The sequence below is a fragment of the Panthera uncia genome, chromosome A2, assembly GCF_023721935.1.
Source record: "Panthera uncia isolate 11264 chromosome A2, Puncia_PCG_1.0, whole genome shotgun sequence".
In the NCBI taxonomy this organism is placed as follows: domain Eukaryota; kingdom Metazoa; phylum Chordata; class Mammalia; order Carnivora; family Felidae; genus Panthera; species Panthera uncia.
In genome coordinates this window covers 72,545,169-72,571,738 of record NC_064816.1, presented here as the reverse complement: position 1 = coordinate 72,571,738, position 26,570 = coordinate 72,545,169, and the positions used below count along the sequence as shown (strand labels likewise).

General features: G+C 37.8%; 1 long non-coding RNA gene and 1 pseudogene across 1 annotated transcript in view; both read right to left on the bottom strand.

Annotated features, from left to right (window-relative positions):
• The window catches only part of LOC125929820 (uncharacterized), a 102,341-nt gene that overhangs the window by 53,071 nt on the left and 22,700 nt on the right, over positions 1 to 26,570 (bottom strand). The window lies entirely within an intron of this gene.
• Positions 23,133 to 24,132, bottom strand: LOC125929807 (cyclin-dependent kinase 1-like; annotated as a pseudogene).

Genomic DNA, 26,570 nt, shown 5'->3' with positions numbered 1-26,570 from the left:
AACTCATTTAGATTATCTACTTTCTTGTTGCCATTTTCCAAAAACTTTTTTTGTGAATATTCTACAATTTGCATACTTTGCAGATTGGGAAATATAGTGGTTATCCACAATAGTTAATGAGAACAACCCAAGATTTCCATTTTTTCCATAGTGTTTCAAAACCTCTAGGCTAAGTCATCCTCTCTTTGACGTATCTTTAAACACTACACCTAGTATCAGATTATTCCATCACATAGCATTTTGTTAAGATATATTGAAACAAGTATGTAATATGATATTTCCTGCGGTACAATATTCCCACCTTGCAAATGTTCCCACTAGCGACCACTCGTAATCACATTATGTCCGAGTGGTGATTGAGGGAATGTCTAATAGATTAACTTTCCCATTCTCCTGCACAGTCAGCTGTTCCCAGGCTCCCATTAATGGTATGCTTTTAACCAGATTTCTCTTGAATGATAAGATAAAAAGGGGCAGGGACCAGAAAAGTTGTGAATTGATAACCACTGTACTGCTTTAGCCCCCAGTATGGATCCAGGGCATTGATGAAGAGACAGTTATATGGGACAGAAATAATTCTTTGGGTCTTCATCTTCTGTCCTTAAGCCCCCAAATCAGTCTGTTCGATTTTGATCTGAAGAAGGCACTCGAGTCTACCCCCCCACCCATTACCATAATTAGTTAATGATCCACAGATCCCACATTGAAGGGTGAGATGTGCAATATATTTGCCATCTAGATCTGCTGAATTCTGGCGCCCCCTTTCAGCACTCCACTAAAGTTGCTCTTGTCGGGGCCCATAATAACATTTTCACCAAATTGAATAGTCATTTGTAGTTTCTATCTTACTGGATCTCTCTACTTTAATAACACTGCTAATCCTATTCTTTTTAAAATGTGTTATGCCCTTGTTCTCCAAGACATACTACTTTCTTACCTCTATCCCCATTTCTGTAAGTGAATCTCTTTCTTTTACATATTCTTTAACTTTGGATGCTTTCCTCAGTTCTCTGACTTAATCCCAGACTCAAAAAAAAATATGTAAAATTAACTCATCTTATGTCATTTTTAACTATCATCAGAATGCTTTTGACTTCCAAATCTGTATTTCCAGATTTCCAACTCCCTCCCCTTCTTGTGATTTTCACTAGCTAGCTGAACCTGATTATTAATTTTTGAGAGAACCTAAATCCAGTATTTCTAAAACTAATCTCTTCCCACTGCCCTGCATCCTTTCCTCAAGCCCTTCTGCATCCCCAATACACACTGGCTATACGGCAGCCACCCTAACTCAAGCTTAAAATCTGACATACCTTTCGGTCCCCTACTCCCTCGCTGTTTACAGCACATTCTTAACTTAGTCATGGATTATACCTCAAATATTTTAGTACTGGAACCCTCTTCTCCAACTCCACTGTACCTGCCAGGCACCAGGCTGCGATCACAACCTTCTCAGAGATGCAAGAGATTCCTTCACACTCTCTCTGCTACTCGTTTTGTCCCTTTGTTTTCACTCTCCACAAGGGTTCCAATCACTCTTCTTAGATGAAGGCTTATTACATCATTTTCATGTTTTGTACCCTTCAGTGACTGTCTACAGAATAATGCCTGGGCAACTTACTGTGGTATTTCTTTAGGATCTAACCCTTGCCTACCTCTTCAGCAATGAATGTCAGAACCCCCTGCCTTGAACCTGCTGCTGCTGCTGCTGCTGCTGCTGCAACATGGAAATGGATGGCATTTCCCATATTCTTAAAACTGTTTCTCTCCTTGTTGCTTTCACTCACATGATGCTTTTTCCTTTTTTCCTTTAAGTGGAGGATTTCTAAGGAGAATATCCAGTTGAAATTGTATTGTGAACGATTTCCATAAACAGTGGGAGTTAGAGGTAAATGTTCTCTGATAATCTTTTTCCCTTTTGTCCTCCAGGATTCAATTATATACCAGACCTCTATTATTCTTTTTCTGTAAAATGAAGCTATTCAGCAAAAGTTTGTCCATCATTTATGTGAGAATAATTTCCCCTAGTGGATACATAGAGTACAGTAATTTTGGCACACACAGGATCTAATACTGATTCAGAAATTATAATCCTCTTCTGAGATGTCTGCTAAAGTACAGATTCTTCAGTACTTGTGGGAGGATGCTAAAAATCACAAGGAGCTAAAAGAAACTATGACAGACTTCCAAGGACAAACGTCCCTGCTATAGGTGAAGACAACACGTGTTACTTGTCCCTTCCCTATCTCCTACTGCTGGTCCACTTTCTCACCGCCATGTTGTGAATTATAACAGCATTGGATGGATACTGAAATTTGGAGGCAATGCCAAAAAAATGGCAATGAGAAGGGAGTTTTGTATGTTGTTTTTATATCTTGGTCTAAAATGTATTCCTTTGAACCAGATTTAAGTGTCGTGAGGAACTGTCATCACCTGAGGCTCATTTGGATGTGTTCTAGTCCTTGTAAAGGCAGGTAACAGCAAGCAGGACCTGTCTTTGCTTTTATTAAGCTTCTCTTGTGTCTCGTAGGAACCATAACTGTGGAAGGAGTTTCTCTAATGTTTTGCCTGAAGTTTCCTACCTCATTCTCTGTATCAGATGCCACTTGTGCCTGCCTTACACCTTCTCAGCCTCATGTCTGATTTCAGCCATGTCACGGCAAAGAGCTCTGTGAACATTTTGTCTCATGGCATACTAACAGGACTAACACCTCAAGCACCCAGGACTTCTCGGTGTCACAACAGATGACACAGAAGACCACTCTGCGTGAATACATTTGCAGCCAAAAGCTCAGGGAAAAAAGCCAAAGTTCCTGTTGAGGAACTGTCAACCAATGGGGGTCAGGGAGGGATGGTGAATCACTGCTCTCTGTTACTCCTCAGGAGGATAATTCTAAGAGGCATCTAGCACTCCTCAGGGATCCAGCCCCAGTAACTCATGGAGATGACTTACAAACTTTTGAGCGCACAGCAGGAGTGAATGAAAAAAAGAGTGGTGGGACTTCTGCTAAGGATCAGTTGGTGCCATGCTGGCAAAACAGGAAGAATGGGGGGAACCACATAAAAGAAAACCAGCTATTAGCCACCCCATCTGTCAGTACACTGCATCCTTCCCTTATAATCAAAAGAGAAAGACTGCAGTAAAACATGCTATGTCTATGAAGGCTCACAGGGAAATGCAAATGAAGATGAGTACACAACCAGTAATCACGATACATCTGTGGAAAGACTACAAAGCAACGGAGTTAATACAGCAAACTACATGGAACTTTGGAAAATGTATAAATGGAGACAGCTTCCTCCCAGAGAGGCTCAGGAAGACTTTGTACCCCTCAAATATTCAAATAGAGATTTACAGTATTTAAAAGCTGATCATTACTTTAAAAGAATACTCTAGAGATTGGATACCCAGAAAAATGAACAAAGCTAAAAGACAATTAGTGAGCTAAAGATCAAGCTAAGGAATTCTCCCTAAATGAAATCCAAAGGAACCAACTGATAGCATGGAAGAAAGGATAAGAGACATAGCATGTACATCTTTAGAGATTCCAGAGGCACTTCCAGAAGAAGACAGCACAGAGGACAAAGTGTGGGGGGGGGAGGGGGTGGGGGGTGGGAGTGGCACATAAAATAAATTAAAGGAAATAAAAGAAGACAATGTGTGAGAACTGAAGAGGCTTGGTGCAAGATTGAACGTGTCTGCTTAAGTGTCAAGATTAAAAATCTTGATTAAAAATAGATTAAAAATAAATCATACAGAAAGCTCCAGCTTTTGTACACACAAAAGTAAAATATCAAAGCATCAAGGAAAAATTCTAAAACGTAGAAAATAAGGAAATATAAAATATTAGTCATAAAATAATAAGGATTAATTTTCCTAGATGATGAGAGGATTGTGCCTCCTAGAATACTGTCCTTATTCTTCAGAGAAGTATCCTGAATAATTAAAGGTGAAATCCCATGATGGCTGCAACTCACTTTCAAATAAATGGTTAAGCAAAAGAATGCACACACGTAGAGAGAGGGGGACACCAGGCAAATACGGCTAAATGCTCATGTAGGTGGCAGGTACCTGCATATTTCCTATACTATTCTTTCAACTTTCCTATTGATTTGAACAGTTTACCACTATGAAGTTAGGGAAAAGTTCTCAAGATCTTGTTGACTGTCAACTAACCAAAAATTATCTACCAACAACCAGGTGTCGGATTGAAACTAGGCATCTTTCTAGTAACACTAGATACAAGAGGATAATGGTGTGGTATCTCTGAAGTTCTGAGGCAAATATCTTTTGGCTTTCCCAGCTAGAAAAACTGTTATTCAAATATAAAGGTGAACTATATTTCAATACAATTAAAATTAATGCAGGTAAGATAAAGTCAAATTAAGCACTAATATGTGGAGTCAGTAAACTATTCATCTAATATCCCTCCTAAAAATATCCTATAAATAATATTAGAGGAAAAAAGGTCTAAACTGACAAATACAAAGAGAACATGGGAAGGGGAAGGGGGACAGTAATGGAGGAGGAATTTCCAATCAGTTTCTAGAAAACAACATCTATGGATTTAATGAGACTGAGGAAACTATGGTCACAAAGCCAGACGGTGCATGAAGAGCAACAGTTCACTTGCTAGTGCTGGGAGGGGCTTAGGGTAAGGAGAATGAAAGTACAGAGGCAAGTGATGAGGACACGCAGGGCAACACTGAATTTCTGTGGACACCACAAAGGTTGTACACAGTTAACTCCTCCATCCTCCTTCCTGTGCGACCCAGTGAGCTAAGCTCCTCCCATCTCCCGCCTTGGGCAAGAGACTGGCAGTTTCTTCTCTGCAGAGCTTAGGGGTCCTTGGGATATACCTCTACTAATGGTATTTTGTGGAACAAGAAAAACCGTCAATGAGTGAGTAGTCTTCAAGCTAAACCACACGTGGCATCCAATTGGCTTTTCAGAGTCTCTCTATGAAATATTCATGGGAATAAAATTTTAGGAAGCATTTGAGAAAGATGAAAATAGGGAAAAAAATTTCATATTTTCCAATAGGAAAAAAAAATCTTAGAGCTTTTTAAGGTTTTCTTCAAAACTGTTATCTTTATTTAATATCCTCAGAGCAATCCGAGAAGATATTCTATAAAACAAGAACACAATGCTATGGAAAATGAATTGAAGAACAAAAAAAGGGCTCCTAGAAATAGAACTATTTAAGGACAATCACAGGTTTAACTGAAAGATGAAAATTAGGGAAATCTCACAAAAAAGCATGGCCAAAACCCTATGATGAGTGGGGAAACATGATAAAAAAGACAATGAGTTGAAGAGGTCCAATATCTTACTAATGACACGTTCATAAAAAGAGTAGAGAAAAAGGAAAGGGATAAAATTTTAACAGAGTAATGAAATCAAATTTCCTGAAGAAATTTTCCCACATCAAAATGGCCCACAAAGTATCTAGCACAACAGGTGGCCTTTTATTTACTTAATATTTTATATTCAATTAATATGTCAGCAGATATAAAGGAAAAATATTAAGTACATTAAATAACTAAATTTGAATCACTGTTTGTAACAAACTGCCTATGTCTCAAATTAAGAATTATGGTATTAAAAAAAAAGAATTATGGTATTTTAGCTTTGAATATCAAAAATTTCAGAAAACTCTTCCAGAGTTAATGAGCTAAAACTTCTAGTCCAAATCCAATCTGCAGTCCTTGTCATACAGCCTAAAGCTAAGAAGGGTTTTTACATTTTTAAATAGAAAAAAACAAAGAAGAATATATGACAGAAACCATACGTGGCCCATAAAACCTAAAATATTTGCTACCTTGCTTTACTGACCACCTATACTAAGCATAACAATGAAATCTATCTGCTGTCTTTCCATTATGTTAGTCCTCTTCCAGAACATGAAAGAGGTTCTAAAAGACTCCATCCCTAAGACACTGAGAAATAGGGGTATCTGAGATTCACGGATGTCTAAACAGCCTCTGCCAAGTGGTACCTTACACCACAGGGGGTCTGAATACAAATGATTTGGTGCTGGGTTTGTTAGTTACATGAGAAAACACCTACGGTTGTCAAATGCCCAGGAGCAGTGGACTGGCCAGTAAGGAACTAGAGAGAACATACCTGAACTAAAGACATTCACATTAAAAACACACAAAAAATGTGCTGTTGCTGACTAATCAACACATCCTATTTGTATAAATTGGTGTGATTTGTACTAAAGTCATTGCCATATGGATGGATGTCAGGTTCTAGAATTTCTGCTGCCTCTGTAACTTAATTTGCTCATTTTCATCGATACCTAAGAATGAAAATTTTGCTTATACTGAGACAATCCCCTCTTCTCATATATTTGTAAATTTCTTGGATTAAAATATTTCAGGATGAAGATTTTCATGAGATGTGATAGAAAAAATATCTTAAGGCAAAAGGAGATGTGGCTTTGGGCTGAAGCTCATAAGATCTAATGCGATAGACCAACTTCCCGATGACCCCCAATAATCTCTGCCCCGTGCTAGTCACACTCTGAGTAATGTCCTCTGCTGGAATGAGGGCTGGACCTCTGACTTGTGCCCACTAGGCATGGATTAGGTTACAAAAATGATGACTTCTGTCTTGCTGGCAGACTCTCTTGCTGGCTTTAACAATATGTCTGAGAAGCCCACATGACAAGGAACTGTGGGCAACCTCTAGCCAACCATCAGGGGAGAACCAAGGCTTTCAGTACAACAGCCAGTGAGGAAGTGAATCCCACTGATGTCCACTGAAATAGCCTAGATTCAGGCCTGTCCCAGATGAACGTGGGGATGGCTGCAGGCAACATCATGATTACAGCCTTGTGAAAAAAAATGGAACCAGGGGACCTAGCTAATCTGGGCCCAGATTCCTAAATAGAGACTGTAAGATAATCAGTACGTGGTGTTTTAATTTTGTAAGTTTTGGTGTGATTTGTTACACAGCACTAGATGACTAATACACATTATCATAGGAAGAACATGTTTTGCGTGTTGTTCTAGGACCAGTTTGTGATTCTGCCAGTGTCTCAAGATGGTGAATATTCTACAGTACGTGTGAGGAGCTGTGCCACACCAAGTCTTTAGTTCAGTTAAATTCTGCACCCACACATTACTTCCTCTTTGACTTACCCATTTTCTTATTACTATAACCCACATATCTAAAATTAAAAAAAGTAAGAGTTATCTCTAGTCTCGGTGGAAATTCATGTCTCTTTGGGAGATGAATTAGTACCTTGCCAGATACCCCTTACCAATAACAGATCCTGTGATATGTAGAACATTTATTTTAGAGTATTTTATTACTCTTCAAATAAATAAGGAGATAGTGTTATCAAGTAATATTCATTCAAAACATTTTAATACTGAAAAGTGTTCAGTAATTTTTATTTCCTCAATCACATATTTGAGAGCTTAATAAGACTCATGTGACAAAGAGATAATATTATTTTATTCTTTTCTTCTGTTTTAAAAGATTACAGTCCACAGTGTGAGACTTCACATGGTTTTGCTTTTTAGATCATGTTTATGTCAGTTTCATATCCTTTAAAATGATATTTTACCTTATTTAATAAGATCCCAAAGTTGATTAAAATTTTATTTAGTGATATGATTCTGTAATTTGCTACAAAATAATGCATGTGGCAGAGGAAGAAAAGGAATGGCTTGGGGGCTAGGTTGTTGAAGCTGGTGGTAGACACATTATACTAGACTCTCTAGTTTTGTATAATATTCGTAATTTTCCATGTGTGTGACAAACTTTTATATAAATATTTCATTTTTCCCAAGGATCCTCCTATTGTAGTATTATGTGGTTTTGTTTTTCTATAAGACCACAAGCTGCTTTCAAGTTTCTTGCTACACCAACCAGCAAAACAAACACATTTAACATTCTCTATTTCCAACAAGACTGCTCATTTTGCAGGGGACATGCTGTAGAGGCAGTTTTAGTAACAGCTTTTAATAATGACTAAATTTTATTGGTGACTAACAATGGAATAGACACTATGCTATATGCTTTACATGAATTATTTCACTTGAATCCACAAAGGGATAGATTTATCCCAGGGGTGAGAGGTGACTAGGAACTTACCTGTGTAATTTACCTGAATAAGTTACTAGTATAACTTCTACGTGAGAAACTTATCTCAGAAGCTGAGTATAAGTCAGAATCTCTGTGAAAGACAGTGTACATTGTAAAGCATTGTACCCTCCACTGTGGCCTTATTTTCTCCTATCGTATAATGCTTCTCTGGAAAGTTCTTTGATGTCCTACCAAGTTTGATACCTTTTCTTTAAATACTTGGCCACTGTGCCTCAAAATACTTCCTGGCACAGATTCTGGTAGATGTTTATATTTTATCTTTGAAGGGCAAAGAACATAAATGATTCAGTAACTATTTTCACTGAGATCCTGCCTAGGGTGGTATTAGAAAATTATACACCTGAATAGTTTGATTTAACATTGGTTAAAAGTCTAGTCAACACAAGAGACCACTAGATTTCAAAATGGTTGAAAAGAAAAATCTGCAACAATAAGAAGGTAGTTGACATGAGGATCTGTAGAATTCAAAGCAGTGAGCAAGCTATTTGGAGAAGCCACAGAATACTTAAATCCTATTATTCTGTATACTGGCATAAAAATTTTGAGTTTGTTTTTCCAAGAAGTTTTCCTATGGTCTGCTTTTGCATAACAAAACACCAGAAAACAATGATGTTTATTTTGTTTTTGTGGGAAATTGTATTGATTCATTGTTTGTTTTCTATAGTTAAACTTACTCATCACCCTTGCAGAATTCAACCCACTGTCCGTGACGTCACTGGTGTTGCTATAATCAACACAACCGCCAATACAAAAGCAGTGTAGATTCTCTAGGAGTTAGAATAAGCACTTGTAAGCTTTTCCTTTCTCGCATATATTGTGACAGATTTGTTGTTTTTTTAAATTTTTTTTTCAATGTTTATTTTTGAGAGACAGAGGGAGACAGAGCGTGAGTAGGGAAGGGGCAGAGAGAGAGAGGGAGACACAGAATTCAAAGCAGGCTCCAGGCTCTGAGCTGTCAGCACAGAGTCCGATGCGGGGCTCGAACCCACAAACTGTGAGATCATGACCTGGGCCGAAGTCGGACACCCAACCGACTGAGCCACCCAGGCGCCCCATGACAGATTTGTTTTTAAAATACAATGTAAGTTCTCAAACTTTCGTCTCCACTTAGTTACAGAGTTTGCCGTCCTAATAAATTATCTGGGTTTGGATCCTGGCCCACCTTATACTCTATGGCCATGGGAAAGCCTCTTGGCTTTTCCAAGTCTGCTTTTCAATCAGTGAAATGAAAACCCGGGCCTTGATGTGAAGACAGTTATATGGCATATGGCATAAGAATCATAGTAAATGCTCAAAAAAGATCATTTCCTGCCTTCATATAAGGGGCATGTTAATTTTCCTTTTATTTCTGTAGAAACCTTTCTTTTAAAGAAATAATAGCAGTGTTTAATAAGGAATTAGAATTCTCATTTAGTTAAAAGATGCTGGGTAGGCAATTCAATATGATTATATTATTATTACGGAAGATGAGGCAGAGGGGAAACTTAATGGGTATGAATCTGATAAATCATCATCCTCAAACTTAAAAAAGATTTAAGGTATCAACTAGACATTCCTTACTTTAAAAAATGGGATAGTTATTTCTAAATACATGTATAATATTTGTAAGTTGAGTGCTCTATTACTTTTTTTTCTCAGAAATATTTCCCTATATTAGCTCCATGTTTCCAAACTTGCCTGATCATGAGGCTCTCCTAAGTTAAAAATAGAGGTTCAGATCCCCTCCCCCGGAGAGGCTGATACATTGGCGCTGGGGCAGGAATCTGTACATTTAACTGTGGTTCCAGGTGGTTCTTAGGCTCAGGCAAGGATAGGAAAGAGTGCATCAGCTGATCTTCCCATTTTGCTGATTGAGGGAAAGTGTATACGTGCAAGTCAACCACTAAAATTACATTTTTCCTAAGTCATAGCATACTTAAATTCAAACACTGATTCCTCAGAGTTAGCGGGTTAGCAGCCTGCAGAGATGAAAACTTAATTACAGTGAAGACTGAGAAGGTGATTTTGCCTCACGGTCTTTCCGAGCCAGGGTTAGATTTCAGAGTTAATGTACGTGCTTTCCAAGCAATTCTCCCACCCAGGGCTTTCTCACTAGTACACTGAGGACCTCTCTTCCTCCATCCTAGCCTCCTTTCTTCCCTCTGTCCTTCCTTCCTTCCTTCCTTCCTTCCACCCACCTATTCACCTACCTAGCAAACACTAATGTAGAAATAAAGACTAAAAGAAGCTGTCTTAGTCTGTCTGGACTGCTGTAACAAAATACCATAGACTGGGTGGCTTATAAACAGAAATTTATTTTTCACAGATCTGGATGCCAGGAAGCCCGAGATGAAGTCTCCAGCAGATCTAATGTTCGGTGAGGGCCCACTTCTTCATAGGCCACCATCTTCTCACTGTAACCTCACATGACAGAAGGGGCTAGGGAGATCTGAGGGGTCTCTTTTATAAGGGTACTACTCCCCTCCATTAGGACTCCACCCTTATGGTGGAAGCACCCCCTAAAGCCTCGACCCTAACACCATCACACTGGGCATTAGATTTCAGTATGAATTTTGGGGAGACACAAATATTCGGGTTGCACCAGAAGGTTTTGGCTTCCGTGTCACAGTACGGTCAGGAGACATGCTTACCAAGATGAGATCAACATACAAGAAAGAGACAGGAAGCCAGATAACAAAAGGGAATGGGTAAAGAGTGGCAGGCTCACTGAAACAGAATATATATTCTCTCAGGGCACCTGGGTGGCTCAGTCGGTTAAGCATCCGACTTCGGCTCACGTCATGATCTCATGGTTCGTGAGTTTGAGCCCTGCTATGTGCTTATAGCTTGGAGCCTGCTTTGGCTTCTGTGTCTCCCTCTCTCTGTCCCTCCCCTGCTCACACTCTCTCTCTGTCTCTTGCTCTCTCAAAAATGAAAAACATTAAAAACTTTTTAATAAATAATAAAAAATATATGTTCTGTCAAGTCATGTTGTCCCTCTCCTCCATTCGATCACATATTTATGCACCAATTACCAGTCTGATTGCCCTTTATTAGTAACACCTGTGTATAAATGCCGTATTTGTGTCTTGCCAAAGTGCTAGAAAGCCCTAAAGGACATGGCGTCTTCCGTTATTGTATCTGCCTATTGTAGCTACTCGGCAGAGGACCTGGCACATAAAAGATGGTCTTATGTTTTTGCAAATTTTAAAGTGCTACACAAAGTGATTCACATCATTAAATGTGAAACAAAAATGTTAATGATTAACCGTGCCTATCTGGCTCTCACCCTCCACAATCCCCTCTCTTCCCAGGACCCCAATATTTATGGCACTAGAATAAATTTTAACCCTGGCCACAATTCCTTATCTCTTTTGCTAACAGTCTGCTGTGGCAGTTAAGTGATCCTTGATCTTGCTTTGGTTCTGACCTTTTGTCCTGATTCTTATAACTAGACTCCTGTCTTATTCTTTGTTCCCTAGAACATTTCTGTGTAAGCTGACCACTACTTCTCTGGTAACTCTTAGACTGGGTTTAGTCTTTGTTATGGGTTGAATTGTGCACCCTCTAAAGTTATGGTGAAGTCATAACCCCCAAAACCTCAAATGTGTCACCTTCAAGTGTGACCTTATTTGGAAATAGGGTATTGCCAGAATAAGATGGGCCCTTAATCCAGTATGATCAGTGCTCTGATGAGAAAAGAAAGATGACTGAAGACAATACAGAAGGAGAGCACAATGTGACGACAGAGGCGGGTACTGGAGTGACACAGTCACAAGCTAAGGAACACCAAGGACTGTGGCCACTGCCAGAAGCTATGAAAAGGAAAAGAAGGATATTCCCTAAAACTTTTGGAGAGAGCATGGTCCTGCTGACACTTTGATTTCAGGTTCCTAACCTCCAGAACTGTGAGATGAGAAATTTCTATTGTTTGAAGCCACTCAGTTTTGGGGGTACTCGGTTAGGGGAGCCCTAAGAAACTAATGGAGTCTTGTTGCTAGTTTCTTTGTAGACGCTACCGACAAGTGCTGAGTGTTAGCAATTGCTTATGCCTGCTGCATGCACATACATCAGAACACCCATAACTAATGGAAATCTGGGCGAGAAACCTTTATTCATAGGAGTACTCCTTAGATATCTGCTGGACAAAATACCTTTTCTTCAACTTCCGCGATGATTGTGTTCTCCAAGTATGTCACAAATTCCACGGCAGGGCGGGAGGGGGGCAAGGTCCAACTCTAAGTCCTCCAAAACATTAAAATAGTGCCTAGCCATGTATCAACACATTTTCTTTTTCCTTGCTGATGTTTATTAGTAGCTTTAAAGTTGGAAGAACAGGAAGAAAGCACACAAGAAAAAGCAACAAATATAAAGGCTCATCTACATGAATGGAAGCCTACTTAGCCAAAGATGGATTGATTTGTAATTCAATAAATAGCTGTCTGTCCTCTAACCTGTCAAAATGTGATATGTAACATCTTCATGAATAAAAGTGATTTCAAAAGAGAAAAAAAAAAGGAACACTGCATCACTATCTTTGAGAGAATGGAAAGTATTGTATTTTATATGCAGGGAAAATGATAAATAACTATTGCATAGATGTGAAAAATCACAATGCATCTTTTTTTTTTTTTTTGATAGTAAATCGAATGCTCCTAGTGAAGTTGATAAATTGATGGCTCAGCACATCTAGGGACTTGTTTACTCTAGTCTGCAATTGTCCTTGCCACAAAGGCTAAATTTTGCTCGCTCATGGTTTGCAGGATATAAGGACATAAAATAGATTTGTAACTCCTGGGTCACAGAAATCCCCTCATTCTTGTATCTAACTATGAAACCCTTAGGACTAGGCTAGTGTGCAATACATTCAATCAGTCATGTACATGTGTGTATACATACGTAAGTGCACACTTGTATATGTGTACTGTAGTGGTAGCGGGATAATTTCTCTCTTTTTTTTAAAGTTTATTTCAGGAGAGAGAAAAATGCATGCATGCAGAGGGGAAGGGCAGAGAGGGAGAGAGAATTCCAAACAGCTGATGTGGGGCTCAATCTCACGTGAGATCATAACCTGAGCCAAAAACCAAGAGTCCGATGCTTAACCAACTGAGTCACCCAGGCACTGCACCATTTTTTATTTTAGAGAGAGAGAGAGGGAGAGAGAGAGAGAGAGCACACAGAAGCAGGGGAGAGGGGCAGAGAGAGAGAGAGAGAGAGAGAGGGAAAATCTTAAGCAGGACTCATGCTCAGCACAGAGCCTGATGGGGAACTCGATCCCACGACCCTGGGATCTTGACCTGAGCTGAAATCAAGAGTCACATGCTCAATGGACTGAGCCTTTGAAGCACCCCAGAATAATCTTTTTTTTTTAAAAAGTGTTAAAATATATCAACATATAAACATTGTATTACATGAAATATAAACACGCACCCAGATGCACACTAACACATCCCACCTACACATACATATGCTGCATGCAGCAAGAGTAAAATTATTACTTGAATTTAATATTATAGTAAATTACTTTTTCATATGAAGAAGACCATGAAGTGATAAAGAAACCAAAGCAATTCCTGTAGAACCAATTTGTCCCACCTGCGAGAACTTCCGCACCGTTTTAAAATAATAGACAAGTTCCTTATCTGAAGACTGACTGAAGGATACCATTCTCACTCTAAAAGCTAACCACACGCTTCTCTGTCCATTCTAGGGCTGAAAAAATGCTTGGAAACTCCTAAAAAGTGGAAGCTCGAGAAACACAGAATCATGTATATTAAACTTCAGGCAGAGAGACTAGTTGAATACCATCCCCCCACCAACAAATCTTCTTGGGCAAATTATAAGTAAATTGTGGATGTACTGCTAGTCATGTTTGAGAAGAGATACATGGGTAGGGAGAAGTAATTGAAAAGGGAGGTAATGATATTGTGATAGATGGATATTTGAAAGCCTGAGCAATGTCAAAAACCTAGAGGTTAAAGCAAAATGGAATAGAAAACTAGAAAGGACCTAGCCTATGATGATTAAGATTTAGTGGGAAAGATGGTCAGTCAAAGCATATATATGACTTCTCTTCTCTCTAATGTCATTCTTCTAAAAGTACCCAAGAAGTGTGTGTGTGCATGTGTGTGTGTGTGTGTGTGTGTGTGTGTGAGAGAGAGAGAGAGAGAGAGAGAGAGAGAGAGAGAAAGAGCAAAAGAATAACCTGAATTATTAGTACAATAAGTTGATAAGAGATGCCAGCTCCAGGGAACAGACATTTGCTAACAGTCACCCTAGATCTAGAAACCTCAAGAATATTTACTGTACATGGTGCCAATAAGACCAGATTGGAACTGAAACAAATAAACAGAAATGCTCTTGGGTTCCAAAAATGTACTCCAGTTATGAAGACAAAGGCTGGAGGCAGGGTTTGAAAGACTGAGAGAGACTCAGAACAACTGCCTTGGCCAGGGAGAAGGGGAAATTCAGGGACGACTGGGTAATGAAGTCAGATGCAGCAGAGGCTTTCCTGGGTAGCAGGCAACGGGGGCAGCAGCTCCGGGGTAGTGTCTCAAGTGTCCCTCATTGATTCACTGGCAAGCGCCTTGTTGAAATCAGACCCCAGGGAACAGGCATTTACTAAGAACAGCAGGCCACAGACAATGTAGCAATGACTTTGAGGTATGGTTTTCCCAGGTGATCAGGCTATTTTGCTAATATATTGAAGAACTTCTTGGTAAATTAAGCAGGGGGCTGAGTATTATGTGTAGTGACATCATAAAGCAGGCCATCAGTGGTGGCAGAGTGAGGACCACCTTCCTCAAAAGACAGGGTTGTTCTACACGAGCCAAGAGGTCTGTGCACACTGGGCCTAGGATCTGGCAAGGTAACATTGCCAAACAGGAAATGGGTGGCTGGAAAAGGACAAGAACTAACAGATGCATTAATGGTATGGGTCTCTCTCCTACTTGTCCAGGCAATGCTGGAGAACTAAGAGAATGCCTAAGATAGCATCAAAATGGAAAATGAGAATCCAGGAAGAATCCACTCACCTGAGAAGATCAGACCAGGGTAGAAAACTCCCTGAAGAATAATTAGGGGGAAAAAGCAGCCTATGGAAAAGGTTTTGTGGCTTAAAGAGCACTTAGGAAAGGAGATAGAAATGACTAAAGAAAACAAAATTTTAAGAATACCTTCTCAGTATTAAAAGTCTTTCACAGGAATTACAGAGCCCTTTGTGGCTTAGCACCGTATACTTTCCTGATCTCACCTTGTGCCACACTCAGTCACTTCTGGAATTCTGTCCCCCACCCAATAATAACAAAGCACCCCTCCTTATTCCATAACCACGTAGTGTCAGAGAAGACCCACCGGGGAGTTAGACACTCATCAATTGTGAACGCAACTCAAATGGAATGAAATTTGGAATGAAACAGATAGTTTTAGCAAAGAAATAGAAGATATAAAAGGGTGGAAACTTTATAACTGAAAACCACAATAACTCAGTGTGTGGGATCAACAACTATCCCTTCTGAATAACATACAGAGAACAGAGACTGAAGAAAAAATGATAAATTATTACAACACTGTGGGACAAGATCTTACATTGCTGTAATCAGAGTCCTGGAAGACGAGGAAAAATGTGCAGAGCTGAAAAAGTCAAGAAATAATGGCTGAAAACATCCTAAATTAAGCAAAATACATACTTCTTACACATCTGAGAGCTGAGGGAATGCCAAAGAGAATGAACCAAAAGAAATCCATACCAAGATATGTCACAGTCAAACTTATAAAAACTAAAAACAAAGAAAAAATCTTGAAAGCAGCGAGAGAGAAGTGACACCTGACTTTTAAAGGAAAAACAATTCAAATGGCGGCAAATTTCTCATCAGAAACAAAGAAGGCCAGGAGGAAGAGACACAACACTTTTCAAGTGCTAAAAGAAAACAACTCAACTTAAATGGCATATCCAGAGACAATATCCCCTTCAAGAGTGAAGGGGAAATTAAAACATTCTCATATGAAGGAAAACTAAGAGAACTGCCCACAGAATTATCCTCAAAGAATGGCTAAATAAAAAATAGAAATGAAATGATAAGAGAGAGAACTTTGGAACATCAGAAGGGAAGAAAGAATACAATAAACAAAAATGTGGGTATGGGGCATCTGGGTGGCTCTGTTGGTTAAGTGTCTGACTCTTGATTTTGGCTCAGGTCACGATCTCATGGTTCTGTAAAATCAAGGCCCCTGCTGGCTTGGGATTCAGCACAGAGCCTGCTTGGGATTCTCTGTCTCTCTCCCTCTGTTTCTGCCCCTCCTGTGCATGCACTGAATAAATACATAAACAAACATTTTTTAAATGGGTAAATACAATAGACTTTCTTTCCTCTGAGTTTTCTAAATGATTTTTGTTGGTGTAATCAAACATAACATCAATGTGCTTTTAAATGTGTATAGAGGAAATGTTTAAAGCAACTATATTATAAATGGAGACAGTAAAGGGATACAAAGAGAAGTGACTTTTATATTTCACTCAAAGTGATAAAATGATGACACCAATAGATTGTGATAAATTATGCACAAATATAAAGTAATACCTGGAGTAACCACTGTAAAGGCTATACAAAGAGCTATGCCCCAAAGTACTATAAATAAATCAAAACAGAACTCTTAAAAATGTCCAAGTCACCCACAAGAAGTCAGGAAGAAGGAAACAGCAAAACAAAAAACAAAAACAAGCATAAAACAGGAAAACAGAGTTACAGACTTAAGCCTTACCATATCAACAATTAGATTAACTGTAAATAGTCTAAATAGGCCAATTGAAAGAGAGATTGTCAGAGTAGACTGAAAAACTTGTCCCAACTGTATGCTGTCTGTAAGAAACTCACTTCAAGTATTAGAAGATATGAAGGTTAAAAGTAAAATGATGAAAAAGATATATTCTCCAAATATAAATGGAATAAAAGTAGAAGAAAAATAAAAGTGACAGCATTAAGTGGACTTCAAAGAGAAGACAATTAGCAGAGATGGAGAGACACATTTACAAATGATAAAGGGCCAAATGCCATGAAGACATAGCATTCCTAAATGTGTGTGCACCAAGAACTGGTAGAGCCAAAATGAGAGATAGATAAGTCACAAGAATCATTTGAGACTTCAACATCAATCTCTCAAAACTTGACAGAATAAAAAAAAAAAAAAATCAGCAAGGATCAGGAATAACTCAACAATACCATCAACCAATGGTATGTAACCAGCATTTAGAAATGACTTGCTTTCAAAAACACCAGAATGCAAGTTCTCTTCAAGTGCACAGGAATCATGTATCAAGATAGACCACAGACTGTAAAACAAATCCCAACAAATTCAAAAGAATTGCCATCATATGGAGTGTGCTCTCTGACCACATTAGAATCAAAGTAGAAGTCAATAACAGGAAATCTTGAAAGTCTTGAAAACTAAACAATACGTCTAGACAATTCGTAGGTGAAAGAGGGAGTCTCAAGGGAAATTAAAAAGTGCATTAAACTGCATGAAATGGAGATGCAGCACATCAAAAATTGAGGGACATAAATAAAGTAGTGCAGAAAAGAAAATTTATAGCATTAAATAATATTAAAAAAGAGGAAAAGTTTTAAATCAATAGTCTAAGGTCCTTCTTCAAGAAACCAGGAAAAGAAGAGCAAAATAAAACTGAATCAAGCAGAAGGAAGGAAATAATAAAGGTAACAGCAGAATTCAATAAAACTGAAAACAGAAAAAGCAATAGAAAACACCAACAAAATAAGAGATGGTTCTTTTAAAATATCACTAAAACTGGCAAACTTCAGCAAAGTTGATAAACAAAAGAGATAAAAGATACAAATTATCTGTATCAGGATATCTCTACAAAAGGATAATAAGGAAATACTACAAACGACACTACACTCATAATCTTGACAATTTAAATGATATGGACCTATTCCTTGGAAATACAAATTACCATAACTCACCATTATGAAAGAGTTTGAATAGTCCCATAACTATTAAAGAAATCGAGTGTGTAACTTAAAAGAAATATCCAGATCCAGATGGTTTCACTGGAGAATTATAAAGCTACACCAACCAAGACACTGTGTTATTTGTATAAAGACAGACATACAGATCAATGGAGCAGGATAAGGATTCCAAAAATAGACCCGCATAAGTAGAGCCAATTGATTTTCAACGAAGGTGTCAAAACAATTCAATGTGGAAAGGATAGTTCTTTCTTTTTTTTTTTAATGTTCATTTGTTTTTTTTTGGGGGGGGGGGGAGCGAGAGCGGGGAAGGGGCAGTGAGAGAGGGAAATGCAGAATGCGAGGGAAATGCATAAAAGCCCAAGCAGGCTCCAGACTCTGAGCTGTCTGCACAGAGCTTGATCCAGGGCTCAAACCCATGAACCGCAAGATCATGACCTGAACTGAAGTCGGACATTTGACAGACTGAGCCACCCAGATGCCCCAGGATAGTTCTTTCAATAAATGGTGGTGGAATATTTGGGCATCCACAAGGAGAGGAATCTTGATCTATAAAAGTTCTAGAGAAAAACACAGGAGAAAATCTTATTGACCTAGGGGTAGGCAAAGATTTCTTATATAGGAGTACAAAGTGCACAAACAAAAAAAAAATAAGTAAATTAGACATTATCAAGTCATAAAGTTTGGCTCTTCCAAAGACAGTCAAGAAAAATGAAAGGCAAACCACAGACAAGGATAAATTATTTGCAAAACCTATATTCAATGAGGAATTTATTTCCAGAATATGTATAGAACTCTGACATCTCAGCAATCAGCCAAACAACACAATTAAGACTTGAGTAAAAGATTTAAGCAGACACTTTAGAAAAGAAGACTCAGGGGTGGCTAATGCTCGCCTAAAAAGAAGTTCAAAGTCATTAGTCACCGGAGAAATGCAAATAAAACCACAATGAGCTATCACTACATGCGTATTATCTTGGCCCCAACAAAAATAACCAACTATCAAGTGAAGGAAATAAAAGATTAGTATAAATTCTTGTCCACTGAGCAACTGCAATGTTCACAGATTGCTGATGAGAATATAAACCGTACATTTTGAAAGTTTGGTGATTTTTTATAAAGTTATACAGACAGGCACTATATAACCCAGCCACGTACTCTAGGCATTTACTCACAGAAGATGAAAATTTGTGTTCACATAGAAACCTGCACGCAGATGCTTATAACAACTTTAATAAACATCCAAAGGGGAAACAACACAAATAACCAAATGGGCCTTTATATACAATAGAATACCACGTAACAAATAAAAAGAGACAAATTAAGGATACATAAAACACTGTGGATTCATGTTTAAAGCATTATGCTAGATGAAAGAAGCCAAATAAAAAGTACATACAGCATCATTCCATTTTTATGATATTCTAGAAGCGAAAATTATGGTAACAGAAAGCCAATCAGCGGGCGCCAGGGACTAGGGAATGGGAAGAAGGATTAATCACAAAGGGCATAAAGAAACTTTTTGGGGTGACAGAAATGTTCCGTGTTATGATGATGAATATATTTGTTGATGTAATCAAGCCTGCACTCACAAGTTTATGTATATTATATCTCAATAAAGTTAACTCTCTCCAACACAAAACAAGTGAACCAAACTCTTCATCAATTTAAAAAACACAACCACATGGGAAAAATATAATCATTTCAAATAATTTTGTAATATATTACTCTGACCAAATACACTGATGCATAAGAATAAATCTTAGGGGCGCCTGGGTGGCGCAGTCGGTTAAGCGTCCGACTTCAGCCAGGTCACAATCTCGCGGTCCGTGAGTTCAAGCCCCGCGTCAGGCTCTGGGCTGATGGCTCGGAGCCTGGAGCCTGTTTCCGATTCTGTGTCTCCCTCTCTCTCTGCCCCTCCCCCGTTCATGCTCTGTCTCTCTCTGTCCCAAAAATAAATAAAAAACGTTGAAAAAAAAAAAAAAAGAATAAATCTTAAACATCATATTGAGTAAAAAAGAGCAAACAGAAAACAAGTAATTCACTTATATTACCTTCAGAAACAGAAAAAAAACTTAGTTTTGTTAAAGGCTATAAACATAGGGGGGATAAAAAGTAAAAATAAGGAAATAAAGAATTAGTATAAATTCTTATACACTGATAATTGCTAAAAAAGGAGGGAAGGAGAATAATCCAGGAGGGCCCCATAAAAAGATTCTGGGGTGTGATGATATTTCTTTTTTTTTTTTTTTTTTGGTCTTGGTATTGGTAAAGATGTGGACATTTCATAACTGTTCTTTAAAAGAATGAATATGGTCTCATAAACTTCACTGTAAGAATGTCATATATCTCTGTATTTAAAAAACTTAATTATAGCCATTAAAGAATAGAGATACAATCAATAGCTTCCAAACTAATAAAGGGGAAAAAGTATCATAGAAATTCTATTGATCCAAGGCAGGGAAGGATAAAAAAAAAAAAAAAAAAAAAAAAAAGACACAGCTGAGACTGAAAACAAGATAAACATCTCTTTGAAACAGAAACTGAAAAAAATGCAAGCGGTCAGCAGGGCTGAGCCTACGGGCCTGCTGAGCTCTGGGTATGGAAGCAGCAACTGGGAGTTTCAGCTATGTAAGGCGACACACCAGAAAAAGATCCATCCAGCACAAGGAATTAGAGAGCTAGAATCACAACTCAGTGCCAGGGACTGGGGTGGAGTTGCCCTGGTCATGAAAGGGCACTGGGAAGGAAAAAATCAACAAACTGTGGCTGACCAACACAACATGTGGCTACAGCTTTTAAGAAGCTACGGGCATAAGGAAATGGGAAGACACATAAACAGCCTCGTAAACACGAATGGAAACCAACCACCTGCTGGCTCAGATCATGATCTGCATTCTGTCTATGCCACAGGAGAACTTGCGCATTAAGCTCTCATTATATTACATAAGACCTGGTTCTGGACTGGGAAGCCATATGATTCTAGTGAAGGCAACCAAACATGTGAGACTAAGAGACTGAGAGACAGAACTTCCCACTCCAAATGAAGCTGCAAACTACATCCCAAAACATATGAAATAACTACACACAGTCAACAAAATCACTAATTAGAGTGTTTTGACAAAAGCTTTAAAATCAGTGAGTTTTGAATGTACCTGAAAATAAAAAGGAATGAAGTTCTCATACATGCTACAAAATAAACACCCCAAGACATTTTGCCAGGTATAATAAACCAGACACAAAAGGACAAACACTGTAGGATTCCACGTAGGTATCTAGAATAGACAAATTAATAGAGACAAATAGCAGATTAGTGATTATCAGAGCCAGGGGGAGGAGGCATAGGGAGTTGTTGCTTAATGGTTACAGAGTTTCTGTGTGGATTAATCAAAGTTTTGCAAATAGCCGTGATGGTTACATAACACTGTGAATGTAATTAATGCCACTGAATTGTACTCTTCGATACTGTGAAAATTGTAAATTTTATGTTATACATCTTATCACAATAAAAATAAAATATATAAGGCAAAATAGAGCTCAAGGAAGATATACACATCCACAATTATAGTGGGGGGTGCTTACGTGCACATTACCTATCATAAAATGATAGAACTAGTGAATAAAAATTAGAAAGGTTATAGTACACTTAAATAACAGACCTAAACTGCTTGATTTGTGTAAACTGCTTACACACATGTGTATATAAAGATTGCTCCCAAGAAATACATAAAATATATTATTCTAATGTGTACATAGCATATTTAGAAAAGTTGCAATGCTTTGGGTATTCTTTCTTGGTATCTGGTCAAAAGAATCAATAGTGTATAAATTATAATCTCTGCAATAAAATTAGAAATAAATTTAAGATTGTTTAAAAGGAAATTTGCCTATAACCTTTCATATTTGAAACCTTTAAAATGTAAAGAGGATATCATAATAGAAAAATCATAAATGAACACATGTGAAAGTGCTACATATCAAAATTTATCAGATGCAGTTAACTGGGATTTAGAGGTAAATTTACACAATTAAATATATATACATATATACTATGTATAGGTGCATAGTATATACATATATACCTACATATAATCAAGTGATTTTAGGGTGCCTAGGTGGTTCAGTTGGTTAAGCATCCAACTTCAGCTCAGGTCGTGATCTTACAGTTCATGAGTTTGAGCCCTGCATCAGACTCTGTGCTGACAGCTCAGAGTCTGGAGCCTTCTTCAGATTCTGTGCCTCCCTGTCTCTCTGCCCCTCCCCAACTCTCTCTCTCTCTTTCTCTCTCAAAAATAAATAAACTAAAAAATTAATTTAAAAAATGAAATGATTTAAAATTAATTAGTTCAACATCAAGATCAAGACATTAGAAAAGGAACAAGAATAATCTGAAGAAAATAGAATATAGAAAATAATAAATATGAGATCAAAAATCAATGAAATGGAAAATAAAAAAAAAAACAAGAGGGAATTCACAATCTTTTTTTTTTTTTTTTAGTTTCAGGTGTACGATTTAGTGATTCATCACTTATATACAACACCCAGTGTTCATCACAAGTGTCTTCCTTAATACCCAATACCCATTTAATACCCAACACCCCTCCCACCTCCCCTCTAGCAACCCTCAGCTTTTTCTCTACAGTTAAGAGTTTGTTTTATGGTTTCCATCTCTCTCTTTTTCCTTCCTCCTCCCATATGTTCATCTGTTTTGTCTCTTAAATTCCACATATGAGTGAAGTCATATAGAATTTGTCTTTCTCTGACTGACTTATCTCACATAGCATAATATTCTCTAGCTCCATCCATATCATTGCAAATGGCAAAATTTCATTCCTTTTTATGGCTGAAAGTAGATTTATACTTTTATTATGGTAACAAATAGTTGTTGAAGTGAGATCTATAAACATATACAGAATTATTATATTTAAATTCATATAGAACAATATTTACATTTTTAAGTTACAGCTTTGAAATCAGAAGATGAAGTACAGCTTAAGTTTGCAAGAAAGAAAGAGAAAAACACAAAATAAAAATAGACAAAGCAGTAAAAACATAACTATCTGTTTCTGATACGTAGAAATGCTCAGAAAGCTACATCTTCTTAATCTTATTGTCCAAATCATTAAAGTATGGATGATTCAGTGCCATTGTGCCAGAAATTCATTTGGCAGGATCATAGACCAACATTTTTGAGAACAGATCCAAGCCATTTCCATCCAAGTTTTTGACACGGGATGCCAGACTTCCTGGTTTCCCCTTGGGAAATGTATTCTTATAGTCCTATAAAGATTCCACCTCTGGCCACACTTCATTATTGGGGGTGGCCAAAGCTCTGAAAATTCTGAAGAGTTAATCAATTTCTGAATCCCCATGGAAAAGTGGTTTCTTAGTTGTTAATTCTGTAAACATGGTGCCTAAACTCCAAATGTCAACTGGAGTTGAGTAGTGAGCTGACCCCAGCATTACTTCTGGAGATCTATACCAGAGCATCACTACCTCATGTGGTATATTCTAACAGGTATTCCAAAAGCTCTGGCAAGGCCAAAATCAGCCAGTTTAATTGTTCCTTTGTCATCAATCAATAGATTTTGAGATTTTAAGTCTCTGTGCAGAACTCTTCTGGAGTAGCAAAACACAGTCCCTTGTAGGATTTGGTACAAGTAACTCTTAACAAGTGAAGATTCCATGAACTGACCAGGAGGGATGGAATCTAAGTATTTCTTGACATCCATGGAAGAGAATTCAAAGATGAGATATAAGCTGGAAACTTGCATAAGCACGTCTTGAAGACTGACTATATTTGGATGACAAAGTTCTTTTAATAGAGAAATGTCCTGAATTGCAGTACTAGAAACCCTTCCTCTTCACTTTCTAGTCTGATTTTCTTCATGGCTACCACTTGACCTGTAGTTTTGTGTCTACCCTTACACACAACTCCACAGGTACCTTCTCCAATTTTTTCTATTTTGGTATAGTCTTCCATAGTTAACCAGTGAGGTGGTATGTCCCGGCTTTTATCTCATGACGAAAGTGGTGGTGGCTACCACATCAGCGTCACTTTCGCCTCAACTTCCAAGATCCAGGTTTTTCTTTTTTTCTTAAGCACTACGTTTTTAATATAATTGTTTAATCACGAATAGAGCTTAGTGATTGAGAGAAAAACTGTGCCACTGACTAACAACAAGGAAAAGTGTAATTCAGACCTAAAGGGAAAAATACAAAAACCTTAGCATCAAACAGACCAGGAGTCAAATCTGGACTCTACCATGTCCCATTGGCGTGACCTTTAGCAAATATCATTTCTCTGATTCGGAGTTTCCTCCTCTGCAGAGTAAGGATCACACTGCTCACCTCACAGAGAGCTGGGAGAATTAAATGAGAAATCAGGTGTTCAGAGGTCAGCATTACTGCCCAAATCATGGTAGGGGTTCAACAAATATTAGTTCCCTCCTACTGCCTCCCATGCAACTTTTATCAGCAAGCATCATAAAAGGGTTTGGAAACTGCTAAAATGTATTTCCTCATGTCTGGATTCACATTATATATATATACCACGATTTCTTGATCCATTCATCGGTCTACGGACATTTGGGCTCTTTCCATAATTTGATTACTGTTGATAATGCTGTTATAAACATCAGGGTGCATGTATCTATCCCTTTGAATCGGTATTTTTGTATCCTTTGGGTAAATACTTTGTAGTGCAATTGCTGGGTCGTAGGGTAGTTCTATTTTTAATTTTTTGAGGAACCTCCATACTGTTTTCCAGAGTGGCTGCACCAGTTTGCATTCCCACCAGCAATGCAAAAGGGTTCCTCTTTCTCCACATCCTCACCAACATCTGTTGTTTCCTGTGTTGTTGATTTTAGCCATTCTGATGGGTGTGAGGTGATATTTCATGGCAGTGTTGATTTGTATTTCTCTGATAATAGTGATGCTGAGCATCCTTTCATGTCATATTGCTTTTTAACATTAGTTCGCTAGTTAAAACAGTAAGGAAAAATAAACATAGGATATTAGAATTGAGAAATAAGAGCCCAAACTGTTTGTATTTCAGATTTGACTATTGTCTACATAGAAAATTCAAGAATATCTATAGATAAACCCTTAGAATCAGTAAATGTGGTTAGTGATGCTACTAGATACAAAGAAAAGAATCTACAATCCTCATATATCTCCAGTTATAAAGTAGACTTTTTTCTACTACTATTAGGGTAGTAGAAAAAAATATTCCATTTATAACAGTGACCAAAATTTATGGGTGTCCACAAAGAAATCTAAATGATTTTTTACAAAACAAACTACAAAACATTATTGAAGGATGGAAAAGAAAACATAAATTAAGAGGAAAAAATGCCAACTCCAAAAATTGGAAGACTCTCCAGCAAAGACGGAAATTCTCTTCAAATAAATCTACAAATTAAATATAAGCACAAAGCCCCACCAGAGTTTTCCATGGAAATTGACAAAGAACCAAAAATCTCAAAGACAAATTTGAAGAACAGGAAGGGAGACATGTTATAAAGCAACAGTATTTAAGACTGTCTAGTATTAGCCCAGGGACAGATAAATCAAGCAAATAAAACAGAAGTGAGCAGTAGACTCAAAATAGCCCTGCTCACATATGGAAACCATATATAACAAGTATGTTCAAATGGATACACCATTCAATAAAAAGTCTGGTCCAACTGATTATGAATACAGAATAAAATTAGGTTACTACCTAACATAATATACTGAAAAAATCCCAGTTGGATGAATATCTAGCTGCAAAAGACAAATTAGTGTTTTAGGAAAAAAAAGTAAGGTAACATCTTTATGACATTATTGATATTGATAGTTTTTATTTACATTACAAATAAAGACTTGGCATAAACCAAGAATATAAGGTAAAATGACATTCTATTGACATCTCACCACTTGCAGATTTACTTTTGAACATGTGGGCTTTAAAGTTGCCAAGAAAGGGGAGTGGAGAGCTTTCAGCTGGCTTGGAAGCAATATGTAACTTCCACTTAACACTCAATTAGCCATGATCAGTCCCAACTTAATTGCAAGGGAGCCTGGGAAACATGGGGGTGCACGTGGAACCTGGGTGGTAGGGGTGACTAATACTTGGCTCTTCCACAGGTTCTTGATCTATGATTTCTATATTTCATTTAATTAAGCCCTTATTAATTTTCTATTGCTGCTGTAACAAATTACCAAAAACTTAATGCCTCAAAACACCTTCAATTTATTGCATTGCGCATTTGGAGGTCAGAAGTCCCACATGGATTTCACTGGGCTGAAACCAATATATTGGCAGGGCCATGTTCCATCTAGAGGCTCTATGGGATAATTCATTTTTTCTTGTCTTTTTGATCTTCTAGAGGCTGCCAAAATTCCTTGAACATGGCCCTGACCAACAATCAGATCATTTCAATCTCTGCTTCTATCATCAACTCTCCTTCTCAGACTTTCCTGCATTTCTCTTTCACTTATGA